Here is a 14,123-nt window from a genome sequence, read left to right on the forward strand (position 1 = left end):
ATATAATTAATTTCGCTGGTTTGTGTTCGGAAATAGTTTATGAAGACGTATAGGAGCATCAAATCAAACGTTGGGGTTCATACACGGAAAGGGGCATTATGCATATCTTCAAGTAAACTATTTCAGCCGTTAAAAATGTTGATTTTAGTTATTTTGCTGATTCAATTTAGATTAAACAATAAAGTTACAATACATTTTAATATTTAAAACACATGAACACGTAATAATATAATATATAGTTTTATTATTATTATTATTATTATTATTATTATTATTATTATTATTATTATTATTATTATTATTATTATTATAACCTCTACTGAATATAACAATAGCATTCAAACTTCCATGTGGTCGTGTAACTGTAAAGGCAGCAGAAGGACTGAATGAAGTTTTGCAGCGGCTGCCTGTGACGTGCAGAAATGTTGGTGCAGTCCACGAGTCTGCAGCGTCACCTATTGATGCATTACCGTAACGACAAGGCCTTCTCTACTCATGTGTTTGTCCATTAGGGAAACGTTATATACCATGAGCTTGCCAAAACATACATTTTAATCAGAGATTACTGAACTGAATGACATCATGAAATAGTAGTAATAATAAATATTTAAAAATAAAACATCTCAGACCTCGGTCACGGACAAGGCTAAAACAGATCATTATAAACTCAGAACTGTTCTTGGACTAAGGAAAATTGAGTTACACGTGAAATGATGAGCACTGCTCACAGAGTAGGCAAATTGTATATTCAACAGTAGCACAACTGAAGAATTCTTTTTTTTTTCTTCAAGCTGCAGAGCATGTGCAACACATTTTTTGCACACAACATGCTTGTGGTTTCAAGTCTCATGTTACTCAGACTTCCATCATCAAATTCAGCTATTTTAGTATAATATACCCCATCCCATTTATTTAATATAATTTAGTATTATCATCAATTTGCTTGAAAAACACTGTACTTTCACATTTGAATTTGATGATTGATAATTAAATCCCTCGATAGGAATGTTATTTATAGTTTTAAGCTTTTACGTACATACTTTTATGTACTTTTATGTTATTTGTTATGATTTTGGATTATTATTTCAAAATGATTAAATATGATTTAAATTAAAAGCTTGAAAAATACTATACTTTCACATTTAAATTTGATGATTGATAATTACATCCCTCGGTAGCAGTGTTATTTATAGTTTTAAGATTTTATGTAAAACTCATGGACGTGCCCTTTTTTCTTCGGAATGTATTTCAAGCCTCATTTATATGATCCCATTTAAATTTTTGGTTAAAGTTTGCAATTACGCTTGCATCCATTTCAAATAGTGGTAAATTTACAATGCCAGTGTTAACTTTTATGTGGTTTCTTTATTTCCTCTCATATAAAACAGTAACAGTGAATAGTGTACAAGAGGGGAAATGTTTCTGCTTTTGTTCAAATGATCCAAAAAGCTGAAATAATAAATAAGTGATATTAGGTGATGAATTTTGTCTGCCCTTCCTTCTCAGAGTTCATTTTATTCTTGAGACATGCATACAGTCGTTTTATTTGATGTTAGAGAGTTAATGGAATGACCTTTGACACTGGCTTGAGTCTCAGCAACCGCCATCATTCTCTGTGATCATCTGACTCCCAGAGAGCCTTAGTGTTGGAGGCCCATGCAGCTGCCAAGCCTGTAATGGCCGACACTTTTCTTCGAACAGTGACCATCAAAAGAAAAGGGATATACTAGATTATCAGTAAAGACCTTGAGAGCTCTCACAGGTTTACACAAAAGATTTACTGTACATCCATAATGACATCTAATTGTGCGGCTTTTTAAAAATTCATGTTATATAGATAGATAGATAGATAGATAGATAGATAGATAGATAGATAGATAGATAGATAGATAGATAGATAGATAGATAGATAGATAGATAGATAGATAGATAGATAGATAGATAGATAGATAGATAGATAGATAGATAGATAGATAGATAGATAGATAGATAGATAGAAAGAGACAAAAAGTGACCATGATTCATTATCAAAAGAGATGTAGGCTAATTTATTAATATATTAATGTCTCGTTACTACTTGTTACTTTCATTCCTGTCACATCATAGGTGTGACCTGCTTTCATTGTATTCTTTAATTGCTATCATAAAACAAGCTCTGGTGAGGTTGTTGTGCTAAGTAGTATGCACCCAAAATTACTTCCCAAAATGTTGCAACAATTCTGTTGCCATTATTGCATCATCCGAACCGCTTCTCCTCATGAGAGTTGCGGGCGTGCTGGAACCTACCTTGAGATCCATCTTTTGTTTCTTAAGAGACAAAATGTGTGATACATTAAAGCATGAAAATCTCATAGAAAAATTCCAGTCTAATTTTTAATATAAAGACCTCTGCTCTGTACTCACTCACTTGTGGTATCTTTGTCTTTCTTTTTCTATCAAAGACAGAAAAAGTGAAGTTCCCAGGTTTGTTTCTCTATGCTCGTGTCTTCAAGCATGTTGCCTGACAGGATGTCAGGTCCATACTACAAGTGCAGGGGGGAGGCAGCGCTGTGTCGCTTGCCTGCCTCCTGCGGTTTCAAAACACCCACATCACCACCTATATATTCACTCACCCTGTATGTAGCACAATAGTTCCCTCAAAGACCCCTGTTGTCATTTCCTTTTATATTACATTATACTATATTGCATTATCTCAACTTAACTCGAAAGCTGGCTGTAAAATATTTGAATGAGGATTGCAACGTGGTTATGTTTGCATTGAAAACATGTTTAGGATGTTTAAACATGCAGTGTTGATTACTGTATAATGCAAGATTGCCTCCTGTTGGTAAATAACCAAACTACAATACTGCGAGCTACACCGACCAAAGATTTATAGATGCTCAGTTTTGAATGACACTGACAGAGGCATTCATCTAACAAAATATGGTTGTTGTGTTTCCAGTAGTGTTGACTGGCAGGATGGAGAATGTTCAAAATATATCTTTGGTCTCGTGTTGATCTTTTCTCCATCTGCTGTCCATTGCCACTTTCTTCACTGGTCTCCCGCCATCTGTTAAACAGCACCCAACATCTTTGCGTGACCAAATGCCTTCACTCCTTGCCATGTCATCCGTGCTGCCAGAGAGCATAGCGAAGAAACCCATGATATCGTGCTTGTTCAACCAATAAAACCCACCAGTTAATGCTGCTGAAGCTCAGCACTGAATCCCATTTGTCAGCAAATAGCTTCCCTTGGGCTGTTTGTACTGGCCAGATGCTTCTGTAGTGCTGCCTGCCATTAATATGACATTTATTTTTTGCTTTCTGGTCCATCTAGTGGCAAGTGGAGTAAATATGTAGTAAACAGATGAAGCAGAGGGTGGATGTCTACTGTTGACCATGATTCATTATCAAAAGAAATGTAGGCAAAAGTCCTGAAGTTTGTGCAGTGGTGTTGGAAAATGTTCTCTATATTATTAATTTATTAATGTCTCATGACATTACTTTAATTCCAGTCACATCATAAGCGTGACCTGCTTTCATTGCATTTTTTTTTTATTGCTATCATAAAACAAGCTCTGGTGAGGTTGTTGTGCTAAGTACACAAAATGACTTCCCAAAATGTTGCAACAATTCTGTTGCCATTATTGCATCATCCGACTCGCTTCTCCTCACGAGGGTTGCGGGTGTGCTGGAACCTACCTTGGCGGTCATTGGGTTGTAGGTGGTCGCTAGCCAATCACAGGGCACATAACCATTCACACCCACAATCACAACTACGGACAATTTGGAGTGGTCAATCGGTCTACCATGCAGGGGAAGGAAATGTTATTACCAGGAGGAAACCCACGCAGGCATGGGGAGAACATGCAAACTCCACACAGGAGGGCCGGAGCAGGAACCCATACCTCTGCACTGTGAGGCGATGTGCTAACCAGTGATCCACCGTGTCATTGTCCAGTACATTACCTCTATAAGTTAGATTGTATATTTGGCTATCGTGTTATTACTGATGCAAGGCATCAGGCGCAATTCTACTCCATGTCACTAGTAAACTGATGGACAGTAAAATTCTTGCACCTGTTTCCTGGCCACGCTGAAGTGTTGTTACTGCCATGATGAGAAGACATTAACAAAGTTTCTGCAGCACACTTGGAGGAATAAATCAACAAGCATGTCTCATCCAGTCTGTCAGAAATGACATTTTTAAAAGGTCCCACTGCCCGCTGTATTTAATATTTACCTGGGTGGATGGAAATACAGCCAGAATGGAGAGATGAAAGCAGGAATGGAAAGCTTTAACTGTTCATGGGTGGAGAGGAAAGGAGCTGGATGGAGAATGAAATGAACAAATGGAAGAACTGTAGAATGGAAGGAGGGAAAGATGTTTCTGGAAGCATTGGAAATATGGAGAGATACAACGAGAGCTGGAAAGGGGCTGAAGTAAGGAATGGAGAGATGAAGGAATCAGGAACCAGACTGCTCGTCATGATTTTCAGTCCCCTTTGAAAACCTTGAAAACATTTGGTGATTAATTTGGTTGTGGACTGAATATTGCAATAAATAGCCTGTTTTCCCACATCAACAGTGCAGTTTGAGTTTGTATAATTTCTTCTGCTTCCCTTGCCTTATTTTCTCTTTGTGAAGTGCCAGATGGAAGTCCAGCACAGAAAAAGTCAGGAAATAGTTTTCCATCTTAAAAAAAAAAGTGTATACAGATCTTGACACTGTTTCAAGAAGGACCTATGGCTGTGAAGGACTTGTGGGAAAAACACTGGAGGCAAGTGGCTTTTTTGTTCTTCACATTTTCAAATAAGCATAGAATTAACAATTCAAGTCATCCACAATATTTGTTCCATATGTTGTTGCTGTGCACATCAGTTACTAATAGATTACTACCATAAAAAAGCCAATTGTTCCTCTGAATGCTAAAAATATCCCCTCAGCATTGCAGACCTTCCTCTTTATTATTCTCCGTCACTTTGAACTGAAAACGTTTTTAACAGCATGTTGCTGATGGATTACTGATCCGCTCGTGTTTGAATTATTAGTGTGCATGTCTGTATGGTTGAATTGGAAACACACGTAAACATGGGGGGAGAAAAGCTCCTACACGCTAACACACACAGTCACTCACACACTAAATAAATGTTAATGTACAGGTGCAGTCTTCAGGGAGCATGTGTTTCCCTCTCATCAGTCACTCGTAATCACTTCCCCTCCAGGCCGCAAAATCACCGTTTTTCACTAATGCATTTATAGAATACATGCACACTACTTATAGTAAAGGGGAACGTTTGGCTACTGCCAGGGAAACTCTAGAGGCTTCTGCATCTATACAGTCAATGTAGTCAACTCCCAGACAGGAAATGTTGTTTTTTATAAAAGTCTACTTGTTTCTGAAATGTATTTGTGCTTTTAAGAGTGGTTTAAGCTGTTTACGGTATATAGGTGAGAGTGGAGTTATTGCTCTCTTGGGGACTTTTGGGCAGCTGTACATGTTGGCAGGTTCCACAGCTCCACCATACTAGTCCCAGGGAGGTCCAAATGACCTGTTTTATACTAACACAGGCACTTTGTCATAAACCAGGGGGAAGTGGAGTCACAACTTGAGTATTTGTTTGAAGTGGGTGGAAAAGGTCCTCCTGTGGCAAAAGCATGCAAGTGTTGTGGGCTGCTGTGTCTGCTGAGTTGAAATACACAGAAGTACAGGCTACTTTGTGTTTACATCAACTTTACATCAATACCCATGTTTATTTAGGGTGTTTCTTAAACCACGTTCCTTTCTATTTATTTGTTTATTTATTATTTATTCATCGCTCTTATTTATTCATTGTTTGTGCCTTCTTGTTTTTACTTTTTGTGCTGTTTACTTGTATGTAGTATATTGTGTACTATGTCTTGTCACCGTGGGATAGTGGGAAACGTAATTTCGATCTCTTTATGTGTCTTGACATGTGAAGAAATTGACAATAAAGCAGACTTTGACTTTGATTTACCGTATTTTCCGCACTATAAGGCGCACCGGATTATAAGGCACACCTTCAATGAATGGCCCATTTTGAAACTTTGTCCATATATAAGGCGCATCGGATTATAAGGCGCATGGAATAAATAACTCAACGTTGCTCAAACGTTAATGCAATCACAATATAGTAACACTCGAAATAGTGAAAACAATAACAATATATCAATAACTCAACGTTGCTCAAACGTTAATATCACACAACACACAAAATAAACACGTAAAGCTTACTTTAATAAATTAGTCCTCATCCACGAATCCATATTGGTCCATATATAAAGCGCACCGGATTATAAGGTGCACTGTCGGCTTTTGAGAAAATTGGAGGTTTTTAGGTGCGCCTTATAGTGCGGAAAATACGGTAGATGGAAATAAGTCACTGGAATTTGTAATAAGGCGTAAACCGTATTGTTCCGGTTTCCACAGCCATCTTTTATCTTGACTGAGACAGATGGACTGAAAACACAAATCATTGACAAATCATGCCACTTTTCTGTGGAATTGATATTTCAGAAAGCCTTGAAGGTACCTGCCATGGAAACAAAAAGCTTTTTCTGCATGAGTGGTGTGCGTCACATGGATTGTGTAAGTGGTTATGTTCTATGAATGTTTAAGAGACCCCGGGGTTGATCTGCAAAGTACATAATCTTAGCCAAAGTGTTAGTGGTAGATGAACACTATTACTGTATTATATTAAACACCTAAAAGTGGGTCTCAAGTTGGTGGAGGCCCCTTCATAGCCAATACATTTCCTGATTCTCGGTCTACAGTATGCCGCTGCCATTTGGATATCAATTTATTGTCAGGAAACAATTTACTATGAAGGAGAGACTGGAACTACATCATTCAAAATGATACACTAAAAAAAGGGAAATCTTAAACACCTTTAAAATGTGCAAATGTGTGTCATATCATTTCCTTGCACTATCTTGCCAATATTTGAGTTTCTTTTCATGAACCGTGTGGTTTTTATCTCTGTTATGAGAGTACTAAAAAGGAAATACTTTTGGCAATATGCTCCAGATTTGACAGCACAAGTGAGAATTCCGTAGAAATGATGTAACATTAATTTCACATGTGATGGAAGAATATTTGGATTTGAAGTTGAGGAAGGTAATTCAGTGTTAGGGATGTTCATACTAGACACGCCAAAGGTCCGTGGACTCTTTCCACTGCTGTTGGACCTGTTAAGAATACTATAAAAGTTTAAATATTTTTTTCCTTTCATGAAATGGTGTCAATGTTCATAAAGGTATAGCTGGCTTTAATTGATTGCAATTTACTTGATAGCAGTTTACTTGGTAAATATAATTGAACAAATTGAACAGTGAACTCAACTCACTTCATAACAAGCATCAAGTTGGAAGATGGCAAACTATTTCGAGGTGTCCGGGTACCACAGAATAGTTAGCCTACTTTATGCTAGGTTAGGTCTACTTTTTTTTATACTCAGCGTTCTGCATGTACGATATGTTTGGGAATTGAGAGACAGGAACGATAAAGAAAATGAATAAATTCCTGTCAAGTAAGCTCGATATTCAGAAGTTCAATAGTCCTCACGTTTTTCTTATGTTTTTTATTTAGCTGTTAATGGAATTTTCAGTTGATGGTGTTTGTGTACAGCAAGGCAAACATATGGTGTCAAAAAAAATACCATACTGCAAGGAGGAAGTTGATACAAATGCTCTTTATTAGTGCACCAACCGCAGCCTTGCAACCAAAAGGGAACAGCTTTTTATTTATGATTGCAACACTGGATATCTGTTGATCTCTGTCATTTTTACCATCTGGACTCTTTCATTTCATCTCTGCAACATAAAAGGCGAACATTGTTGCAACTCTTGTACACAAGACAAAAAATCGACTTCAAGATGTGATACTGCATAAGGCCACCAAAATCGCCGCTGTTCTTTCATGCTGACTCAACTGAAGTGATTATCCCCTTCATGTTTTAAAACAATTCTTCTTTATTACCCTGTCATGCAATAACATGATTTGACATTCCAAAGTTGGTTTTGGCTTCAAATGTGCTGAGTGCATTTGCAGTGGTCTAATTCCAGAGTTATTTTGCCACTGTCCAGTGACTTTGTTTACACAAAGAGAAGAAAATGTTGGCAATATGGGGAGAAATCAATTAAGTACAATTGTGACAGCTTGGCAATTACATGATTAAGTCATTTTATGTGTGTTTTATACAATGACATCTCAAAGTATCCATTTCCAATTGTGTTTCAATTGTCTCTTTCAGAATACCTTCCTGAAACACCAGTGCACTCTTATTGAATCTTACATTTTGACGGAGGCAAATCATCATATATACGTAAAGTCAGCCAAACAGCATGGAAAATGGTCTTACAAAGAGTAAGAATGTCCATGCTCGTTATTTAACGCAGTGCCATTGTAACGAGACCCTCCAACATTGTAAAGCTATTTATCTTGAAAGAGCTCCCTGCTTCTCCATGAGTGCTCGAACTAACAATGCAGTCTTGCGTGCTGCAAGTAGTTTTAATTGGGCTGTGAACAAATGCAAACTGTTTCTGACCCCAGTAAGAAGGCAGACAGCATGACATGAGTCACAAGAGGTTCCACTGGATGGACAGGTCGGAAAGCTGTAAACCCGGACAACCAGACGCATGAGTTCTTTGTGTTTATCTCACGGCTCCTATAAGTTATGCCATTACAAAAGATACAGTTCTTTGTGGTCACATATCCTTTTGTATTAGAGTGCATTCCATGTCAGCCATAGACGTCTATTAGATGTCTGGTCCTGTATAGACCTAATTTAGACTTCTAAAATTGGTCACGGTATAGACCTAAAATAGACGTCTAAATTAAAAACATCAAATATGATCATTTTAAAGTCTGAACCAGCTGTAAGTTGCATAAATAATGTACAAAAATTGTTTGGATTTGTTTATTAATGAATAAGGGTTGGAGGGAGTCCATGGAAAGAGATGGACATGCCTTAGAAAGTATTCGGAATTAGGCTGTGTATCTCTTCAGTGACTGCAAACTCTTGTCCAACCTATATTGGCAATGTGGTGAACATGATTAATTATAGTAAAATAGTATTTAATTAAAAATAGTGTAGTATTTTCTCAGAAATGGAAAAATCCACGTCTCTGGATCCGATCTACTATATATTTTTTAGGTTTAATAAGTCTGATGAATGTTTAGTAACGCGTTAAACTTGGTTGCTATGGATACGGGTGATTGTATAAATGACGCCCCGGAAGCGCTTTTTTTTATTATTTTTTACCTTGCCTGATGTCGACGGTGTGTGATCAAGTGAATTTGTTTTATTATTGGAACCTTCTTATGTGTTCTATTGACATGACAATCAGAAAGTAAATTTCAACAAACGAAAAAATGCAGGAATGATAGACTGTCAATCCTTGGTCGGAAAGCAGCCACGTACGCCAATTACGCGCCGGTGGTGGCTCCACGCGCAACGAGCAGGAAACAAACCCAAGGTGTTCAAGAGTGAAAGAAAACAAAATGAAACTCGACTGATCTGTGAGTAGACCGAAGTCACCACGGAAATGCAATGAATTAAGGATACGAGTCAGAAAACTTTAAGTTAGAGGAATATTTTGAAGAAATATTTCAATTAATGATATCTATGAAAGAATTTTTCCCATTACAGTCACCCACTTGAGACTACCAACAGGTTATCAACAAGTGGTTTACATAAAACTCTGACCTGAGCCACGTAATGACGGAGTTTGGGGAAAAAGTCACAACAGCCTATTTCTACCAATCACAATGGTGTCAATTACAGATGTGCAAGAATTCCAATCAACAGTCAGTTGGGATCATACCTTTAACCTTTGACCTTTAAATTTGTCATGTTCCCATGTGTATGTCACAGTACAATTATGGCTCTATGGGTACTAAGAGCCAGGGACAATGAATATATTGCCAATACTGCAAAGCTTTATCATCTGGCTGTCATTTGTTTTTTTAAATAGTTCTGGGACTGGCTCAGCCACCTCTTCCTTTAGGCTCGTGGGCTGCAGCTTTGGGGACTCCCTTGTGGACTGCCCTCCTACTTCTCCTGATTTGGCCACGAGATGTGTCTTTCTGGGGTTAGCGGAGCACACTAACATTGGTTGCGTCATGTTCATTCCAGCACTGCATGTTCTTGGTTTCAGTTGATTTAAGAATACAAGAGTACAATTTTTAAAAGGTGTTTTGTGTTTTACTTTGTTGCCAAATATAATCACTTGTGTTTTTATGCCTGTTAATTTGCATTGTTTGGCCCGTGCTGTCATTTCTCCCTCGAACAATTATTTTCTTTGTTGGGTCTTTGTGGTATCGCAACTTGAAATTCACTTTACTTAGCTCATTGAGTTAGTATATTGTAGTATATATTTGTATAGGGATTGTTTCATGCGCACTCCCTGAGCTGAAACAGCTGGGTGGCTGCTGAAGTTGTGTTGACCCTCTGCCCTTTAGGTCCCACCCCACAGTGTTGTAGTGTAAGTCAACCAGAGCAGTTCCAGCCCAGCTGCGAAGGCTGGGATCTGGATATTCAGATATCGTGGAGTCAAGAGACTTCTCGGGCCCTGAGGACGTTTTTGTAGAAAATTCATTATTATGCTGGGAGGCCTTTAAAAACGTTCACTAGCACTGCACTCCACCACCTGCCCCGACCGCTACCCCAACAAAAGCGCACAAAATACATTCAACGCTTATTTTACATACACGCAAAAAAATGGAGTATCAGAATATTATTTCAGTCTTTACTAAATACCTCGAGTCATTTTTCTGATGAGAGCTAGGTTGCCTCACTCACTCACTGGTGCTCGTTCAAGTGTACTCGTATGACTCTTGGCTCGGACTTTTATTAGCTGTTCCAGAGTCTCAAAGTACTTGGCCCAACATGGTTGTCCCCAGCCTTTTCCCCACTAATGAAGTGCACATTCTCATTGGAACGCTTGGCGAGCTTGCTACCTTGCTCATCCTTTAATGGGAATCCCCTCCAATCTTCCACGCATCTTTGTCACACCGGGAGGGAAAACAAACTTTGCATAATCCTCACAATATACTCTCATTCATCATCTTCTCCGATCCATTTTAACGTACGCCACGTGCTACACAGGCTCCCTGTGACGCCACGTGCTACACAGGCTCCCTGTGACGGTATCCATTGATGCCACGATACTTGTGTATCTAATCCTTCATGTCTCAAAAATGAGAAATAAATGTTTTTACTGTACACATAGGATGAGACAGCCTTTGTCCTCAAATTAACCTTAAGGAGCCTGTGCTATCTGCATTTATGACGAAAATCACTAGGGAGATGGAAGCTGGGAATATACTTTGTGACAAGGGAGGTCATGCGAAACTGGCTAAATCTGGTCCGGCGGGCCATTTGACGGTAAGTTTGACTCCTTTGGGCCTTCGACTATTGAAATGTCAACATAAAAAAGAAGGTCTCCCCAAGGGATTGTGACAAATGATCTTTTTTCCCTTTTTAATGGCCTCTTGTGACTGAATTAATCTTTTAAAACAAAAGGCTGAATACATTGTAAATGTGCTCATGTATAATGCTATTTTCCTCAGTGGGGGGCCCAAAAATACTTTCGCTTTCTGTGAACACCAGTAACCAATGGTTTGATGATCCCTGTACTCTAAGAAATTAATGTAAACCTGTGAAAAGACTGTTAAGCTTCCGCTTACGTTAAGGTCATTGCGACCGTGAGTTTATTGCTGATTTTGACCTTTCACCTCTCCACTGAGAAAATCACATAACCCTTGGGAGGCCACATACTGTAGTGATATCTTTCTATGAGTATGGCTCAGAAAAAAAGTCATTTAAAATGAAACAGCCAAATGATTTTAAACTTACTTGGCCCGCCGCCGGTGTTGCTAACTGGGTGGTCCATGGTCTACAGCGACCCATTGCTCACCTTGCCACACCCCTTACATGTTTGGATACTTAGCAATTTTTGCAGATAACTTGGTGATTTAAGGAGATCCGATAAAAATGTGACCTGCTAGAACCCGAGTTGGTTGATATTGAGTTAGTGCGAACCACTGGGAGCAAACTGGGGCCATAGGAATAGTGTTAGGGTTTTAATACAGTGCTTGAAAGAGTAGATGAAACTATTCAATCCCTGGGCGTAACACAGTACCACAGAAATGGTTTGAAAAAAATCTCAGGAATTAATACAATAATTTATTTTTTGCATAATATTTTGTATGCAAGTGCTCATTGTGAATATTGATTTTGAGACTATAAGTGAGAGTGATAGTATTTTGTTAGGGGCTTTGTCATTAAATGATGAGTTAAATGATTCAGTATATGCCAAAAATCATTTTCACCAAATTGATGCATTTTTTTTAAAATTTCACAAGTCTTGCGTTGAAGAACAGCAAACTAAGGATGTACTGCATCATTGAAATTCTTTATGGCCGTCATACTATTTCTTTTCAGTTTACTTACACATAGTTTCTTCCTAACCCAAATCATGTGCTGAAGTACACACCAAACTATCGTGCTTGGCTTTGAAAGGAGCATTCAGCACATATTCACAGATGACATGATTTACAATTTTTATGTGCTTCATTAAAGATTGCAACAATATTTGAGCAATCAAAAGCCAATGTTTGAGCTTGCATCAAGAACTGTCTCGCAAATATACAAGCAATAAGTGATAAACAAATGGCCGTGATGGAGATAAAATGTGTACCCTCTTCATGTGGTTTAGGCACTTGTATTGAGCTTTACTGTGGTCTTTTATCCACATGAACTCACTGAAACACTCTCAACATGAGCTTTTTTTTTTATTAGATCACCCAAAGTAAACAGCTCCAGTGAATGTTTTTGATAAAAGCAATTTGCTGCAATGCTCTTTTCCAAGCTGCATCTTGTGTTCAGCCTGTTGTAAGTTAATTTGCCAGATCAACATGAAAAAAAACTGAGAAATCTAATGAAAAACACTAGCTTGGCATTCACACGGCATACCAGTGGTTGTCTGAAGAATGGGAGCTCTTTAATGTGGTGATTGCACAGCTTTGGTTTGAGAGTTGGTTTCCGTAAAGGGAACACACTCTTCTGTTGTATTTTGATCTCATTTGTTACTGAAAATCCCACTTTTTCCAAGGGAACTGACTCAGGACTGTCACTAAGATCTGAACTCTTCACCGTTTTTTTTTTTTCATCACATTTAAACGTGGTAAATCCTGTGGCTGCAGTTGGCATCATTGCTCTGCCATCACTACAGCTGAAGTACATAAACATAAAACTTCCATGAATAGTGGGAAAGGATTTTGGGCAAAAAAACGAGAAGTCTTGGGAAAATCAAAGACCATATGGCACCTGAGGGAGGTGTTCTCATAACCAGAGTTTTCGTTTACGGCTAAGCCACAGCTGCTTCGGAACTTGATGTGAGGTGAATACGGCAGTGGCCTTTGTGTTTTTCTCTCAGTATGACTGAGGCAACGGCTTCCTTCCTATAATAAAATCTCTGACCACGTTTTGGGTGAATCGGGGGGTTATAATACATGTCATGTCGGTTCATTCAAAAACATGGTTGTCACTGTAGTGTATCCAGGCTTTGCTCAGGCACTTGGCTGGTTGTGGTACCTCTTAACAGCAACTTTTGCCAAGTATGAGTTCATAAGGGCGACGTATAAGTGCAAGTGACGTACTTGGGTCAGGTGGCCAGGAAGGGCAGCTTGTTCTGGTGCCGCTAATGCTGCAGTCTTTAGGATGATGACATTCATGAAAAGAAATCATATATTTTTGGTGAGGTGGAATACTTGGAAGTTAAAAAAACATCTGGATGACATTTTTTTTCCCGGCATGGTACCACCAATTATGGATTTGTTGAATGGAAAAACCATATTTGTTGTCATGAGATTTTTAAATGGTTAAACGACTCAGCCTATGTTTTTTTCCCCCACTTTACGTAGGTACTGTAAGAGGGGATTGTGATGTTAGGTGTTGATGACCTGGGCCAGGTTGATATAATCCTTGGGCTTTGGATCTTGTTTCAAACAAGGGCGCTGTGATGACCCTCAAACAAGGCCTGTTCAATGTTTTCCCTTGCCTATTTGTGTTCTCTTGAACGTCCCTGATGGAAGGAGATCATTACAGCCAGCGGTG

At 38.5% G+C, this 14,123-nt stretch overlaps 2 long non-coding RNA genes across 2 annotated transcripts; one reads left to right on the forward strand and one right to left on the reverse strand.

Annotated features, from left to right (window-relative positions):
• Positions 1–294: 294 nt before the first annotated feature.
• Positions 295–2,508, reverse strand: LOC125974933 (uncharacterized). Its single transcript, XR_007483790.2, has 3 exons — positions 2,408–2,508; positions 2,287–2,307; positions 295–1,691 (listed from the first exon to the last, which is right to left on the reverse strand). It is a non-coding gene; the product is annotated as an uncharacterized lncRNA (long non-coding RNA).
• Positions 2,509–9,261: 6,753 nt separating this feature from the next.
• On the forward strand, positions 9,262–10,195 carry LOC137840597 (uncharacterized). Its single transcript, XR_011087347.1, has 2 exons — positions 9,262–9,523; positions 9,979–10,195. It is a non-coding gene; the product is annotated as an uncharacterized lncRNA (long non-coding RNA).
• The last annotated feature ends 3,928 nt before the right edge of the window (positions 10,196–14,123 follow it).

This window comes from Syngnathus scovelli, chromosome 9 (assembly GCF_024217435.2).
Source record: "Syngnathus scovelli strain Florida chromosome 9, RoL_Ssco_1.2, whole genome shotgun sequence".
In the NCBI taxonomy this organism is placed as follows: domain Eukaryota; kingdom Metazoa; phylum Chordata; class Actinopteri; order Syngnathiformes; family Syngnathidae; genus Syngnathus; species Syngnathus scovelli.